Raw genomic sequence first — 5,703 nt, forward strand, 5'->3', positions numbered from 1 at the left:
TGCCCATGAACATACAAGAAGCCTACAGAACTCCAAATAGACTGGACCAGAAAAGAAATTCTTCCCATTACATAATAATCAAAACACCAAATGCACTAAACAAAGAAAGCATTTTAAAAGCAGTGAGGGGAAAAAGGCAAGTAACATATAAAGGCAGTCCTATCAGAATTATGGTAGACTTCTCACCAGAGACTATGAAAGCTAGAAGATCCTGGGCAGATGTCATACAGACCCTACAAGAACACAAATGTCAGCCCAGACTACTGTACCCAGCAAAACTCTCAATTACTATAGATGGAGAAACCAAGATATTCCATGACAAAACAAAATTTACACAATATCTTTCCACAAATCCAGCTCTATAAAGGATAATAGATGGAAAACATCAACATAAGGAGCAAAACTAGACCCTAGAAGAAGCAAGAAATCTTTCAACAAATCCACACAAATCTAATTCCACCTCTTACAACAAAAACAACAGGAAGTGACAATTACCTTTTCTTATTATCTTAATATGAAAATTAATATTATCAACATAGCCTAAGTGGTTGAAATCCAAAAATATGAGGAATTAGAAATTTGTTGACCATTGTCATCCAATGGTCTCTGTAATTTGGTAATTGGAGAAATAGGTCCAATATTGTACAATCTATATACATTTTCAGCTTGTTTGTGACAGTGTCTTGCTGAAATTGAAATTATGTAACTTTTCTCATCATAATGCAATAAAAGTTAAAAAAAAAAGAAAATTAACCATTGCTTCTGCTCAAACACCATAAGCAATATGGAAGATTTTATGCCTAGAAAAGGTATGGGGATTTTTCTCCACAGCAGGTACAAAAGCCACTTAGCAGTGGAAGCCAACAGAGTGTACTCAGATTTAATTCTGACACAGCCTGGAGATAAAGTCAGATCCCAAAGGAGTAGAGTCCTCAACACCCCATGGCTCTCATTTCAAATGCCAGGGAAAAACCTCAAGTTCTCCCTGAGCTTCAGAACTCAGTGTCATACAATAGCCATCTTACATGAGAGAATAAGGAGGCTGGAGAGATGACTGAGTCATTAAGAGCACTTGCCGCTCCTTTAGAGGACCTGGGTTTAGTTCTCAGCATCCACATGGCAGCTCACAGCCAGCTATAATTGCAGTCCTAGGGGATCCTATACCACCTGACCTGCTCCGGCACCAGGCATGCATATGATGCACAAATGTACATGCCACTAAACACTCATACATATAAAAAAAGAATAATAGGGTTGTTTATAAATTTGCATATGATACATTATTAAATAAGTTCTTGACAAGATGGGAAAAAAAAAAGAAACACGGGAAAATACCATCAAACAGGTAGAGGTCTTTAAAGAAGAAATAAATAAATCCCTTAAAGATATACACGAAAACACAATTAAACAGGTGAAGGAAATAAAGAAGTAAAACTGTGCAAGACCTGAATGTAGAAATAGAAACAATAAGAAAACAAACTGAGGGAATCCTGGGGAGGGAAAACCTAGAAGGGGAAGAATCCCAACTAAAAGACCCAGAAAATATTTTCAACAAAATCACTGAAGATTTCCCCAACCTAAAGGATATGCGTATGAAGGTACAAGAATCATACAGAACACCAAATAGATTGATCCAGAAAAGAAAGTTCTTTTGCAACATAATAAACATTAACCATGTAGAAAACATAGAACATTAAAAGGTGCAATTGGAAAAAACAAGAAACATAAAGGCAGACCTATTAGAACTACACCTAACTTCTCAGTGGAGACTCTAAAAAGCACAAGGACTTGAAGAAATGTGCTGCAGACTCTAAGAGACCATAGAAGCCAGACCAGACTTACAGCTAGCACAGTTTTGTTTTTATGTTATTAATTATATATACTTTCTTGGAGAGGAAAGAGTTTATTTCATCTTATATTTTACAGTGCATTATGAATGGTAGTCAGGACAGGAAATAAAACGGGAACTTGGAGGCAGGCACTGAAGAAGAGGTCATGAAGGAATAGAATTACTATCTTGTGCAGGCTGACTTCTTACTCCAGCTGTTCAGGATGGCACTTGTAATCGGGAATCATCAGTCACAAAAATAGTCAATGATCTTTTGCCTACTAGACAATCTGATGGAGACATTTTCTCAACTGAAGTTTCCTTTTTCAGTTTGACTCCTGATAGACTATATTTGATAAAAAAAGACAGACAGACAGGCAGACAAATGAGGGAGGGAAGGGATGAAGGAAGGAAGGAAGGAAGGAAGGAAGGAAGGAAGGAAGGAAGGAAGGAAGGAAAGATTTTCTCAAAAAACCAGCTCCTGGTTTTGTTGATTCTGTTTATAGTTCTTTTTGTTTCTATTCTATTGATTTCAGCCCTGAGTTTGATTATTTTCTGCCATCTATTCCTCTTGGTGTATTTGCTTCTTTTTGTTCTTGAGCTTTCAGGTGTGCTGTTAAGCTGCTACTGTATGTTCTCTCCAGTTTCTTTTTGGAGGCACTCAGAGCTATGAGTTTTCCTCTTAGCACTGCTTTCTTTGTGTCCCATAAGTTTGGGTATGTTGTGCCTTCATTTTCATTTAATTCTAAAAAGTCTTTAATTTCTTTCTTTATCTCTTCCTTGACCAAGTTATCATTGAGAAGGGCATTGTTCAACTTCCATGTGTATGTGGGCTTTCTGCTGTTTTTGTTGCTATTGAAGACCAGTCTTAGTCCTTGATGATCTCTGATAGGATGCATGAGATTAATTCAATCTTCTTGCATGTGTTGAGGACGGTTTTGTGACTGATTATATGGTCAGTTTTGGAGAAGGTACCATGGGGTGGTGAGAAGAAGGTATATTCTTTTGTTTTAGGATAAAATGTTCTATAGATAGCTGTTAAAAACCATTTGGCCCAACACTTCTGTTAGTTTTACTGTGTTTCTGTTTAGTTTCTGTTTCCATGACCTGTCCACTGATGAGAGTGGAGTGTTGAATTCTCCTACTTTTATTGTGTGAGTTGCAATGTGTACTTCGAGCTTTAGTAAAATTTCTTTTAAGAATGTGGGAGCCCTTGCATTTGGAACATAGATGTTCTGAATTGAGAATTCTTGGTAGATTTTTCAATTGAAGAGTAGAAAGTGTTCTTCCTTATATTTTTTGATAACTTTTGATTGAAAGTGGGTTTTATTCGATATTAGAATGGCTTCTCCAGCTTGTTTTTTGGGACCATTTGCTTGGGAAATTCTTTTCCAGTCTTTGACACTGAGGTGCATTTCCTGTATGCAGCAAAATGCTGGGTCCTGTTTACATATCCAGTCTGTTAGTCTATGTCTTATTATTGAGGAATTGAGTCCATTGATGTTAAAAGATATTAAGCAATAGTAATTGTTCCTTCCTGTTATTTTTGTTGTTAGAACTGGAATTATGTTAGTGTGGCTATCTTCTTTTGGATTTGTTGAAAGAAGATCACTTTGTTGTTCACTTACAAGCCACCTCCCAAGTTAATTGCCTATATTTCTTTTGGCTGTATAAATAATTCTGAAATATGTAAACTGTTCTGAAAGCCATAGTATAGTGAAAACTATCAAATAAATAATCCTACTAATACAGAGACTGAGATAGGAGAAGCATGATTTCAGTACCATTATGTGGTACACAGCAAGACACTGTCAGGTACAAACAGGTAGAAAGTGTATATAGATTGTACAATATTGGACCTATTTCTCCAATTACCAAATTAGAGAGACCACTGGATGACAGCCAACAAATTTCTAATTCCTCATATTTTTGGATTTCAGTTGAGTAGGATATGTTGGTAATATTGATTTTCATATTAAGAGATATTAAGGGAAAGTAATTGTTATTTTCTGTAATTTTGTTGTTAGAGGTGGAATTATGTTTGTGTGGGTTTATTGAAAGATTACTTTCTTGCTTCTTTTAGAGTGTAGTTTTGCTCATTGTGTTGGTGTTCTCCATCTATTATCCTTTGTAGGGCTGAATTTGTGGAAAGATATTGTGTAAATTTCATTTTGTCATAGAATATCTTGTTTTTTCCATCTATGGTAATTGAGTGTTTTGCTGAGGATAGTAGCCTGGGCTTCTATTTGTGTTCTCTTAGGGTCTGTATGACATCTGCCCCTGCAGGATCTTCTAGCTTTTATAGTCTCTGGTGAGAAGTCTGGTGTAATTTGGATAGGCCTGCCATTATATGTTACTTGCCCCTTTTCCCTTACTGCATGCTTTGCTTGATGTTTGTATCTATTATATCAAGTTTGAAGAAGAGTACTTTATAAGTTACTCTTTCTCTGAGATGAATGCTTTTCAAAATCATCACAGCCAATGAACCAGATTCTTACCCTCACTTAATATCTGTGCCAAACTCCAAGCAGAACCATTGTTCATTGGAATAGTTGGTGAATGACTTTATGGATAGACCATCTTAATATACATACCATTTCTTAAATGAATTTAACCTGTTCTCTATGGGCTGAGAATGAAGACAATTACTCAAGTCAAATAGCTTTGACCCTAGCAAGAAATTTGTATCCAAAAATTGTTCCTACAATTCATTCCTTGGTGCAGCAGAACTTTCAATCTTAGCTTAGCTAATATTAAGGTTTAAAATCCTTTGGTGATATGAGGGTCATTGAAGCACAGCCTTATTATAATGATGTCCAATGTCTAAAAATTGTTCTTATTTTGGGCTTGTACCACAGTACAAGCCAAGATTTTAAGCTCTACTAAGAACAAAACAAACAAACAAAAAGTATCTATTTATGTTCATTTTAAAAATACTAGTAGTGATGTATTATTTTAAAATATGCAGTTAGAACTTTTTAAGGCAGGATCCAGCCGGGAGGAACAGGCTCCAGACGTGGCAGGATAGCTGTAACAGGATCCTTTCTACATCCTTCTACACCTAGGAGTGACAGAAGTGGATCCACAGCCCTCTCTACCCCTTCCCTGAAAGTGGAGAGCTTGCCTCCAGGGAGTGCTCCAACCCAGGGACTCAGTCTATACCTAGGAGGGACAGCAGATCCACAGCCCTTTCTGCACCTTTCCCTGAAGTGGAGAGCCTGTTTCCAGGGTTTGTTCTGACCCCAGGACTCAGGAGGGATGACTGATCCACAGCCCTCTGCACATGGGTCTTACCAGAGGAGAGCTGATCTCCTAGAAGTGCTGACACAGGCTTACAGACCCACAGGATTAACAAGCTCCAGCTAGAGATAGCAAGAACATCTAACTCCAGAGATCAACAAATGGTGAAAGGCAAACACAAGAATCTTACAAACAGAAACTAATACTACTTGGCTTCATCAGAACCTAGTACTCCCACCACAACAAGTCCTGGATATCCCAAAACACCAAAAAATGAAGATGTGGATCTAAAATCATACCTCATAATGGTGATAGAGGAATTTAAGAAGGACATGAATAACTTCCTTAAAGAAATACAGGAGAACACAAGTAAACAGGTTCAAGCCCTTAAAGAGGAAACACAAAGATCCCTTAAAGAATTACAGGAAAGTACAGCCAAACAGGTGAAGGAATTGAACAAAGCCATCCAGGACCTAAAATTGGAATAGAAACAGTTAAGAAATCACAAAAAGAGACAACTATGGAGATAGAAATCCTAGGAAAGAAGTCAGGAACCATAGATGCAAACATCACAAACAGAATACAAGAGATAGAAGAGAGAATCTCAGGGGCAGAAGATACCATAGAAAACATTG

Source organism: Mastomys coucha, chromosome X (genome assembly GCF_008632895.1).
Source record: "Mastomys coucha isolate ucsf_1 chromosome X, UCSF_Mcou_1, whole genome shotgun sequence".
In the NCBI taxonomy this organism is placed as follows: domain Eukaryota; kingdom Metazoa; phylum Chordata; class Mammalia; order Rodentia; family Muridae; genus Mastomys; species Mastomys coucha.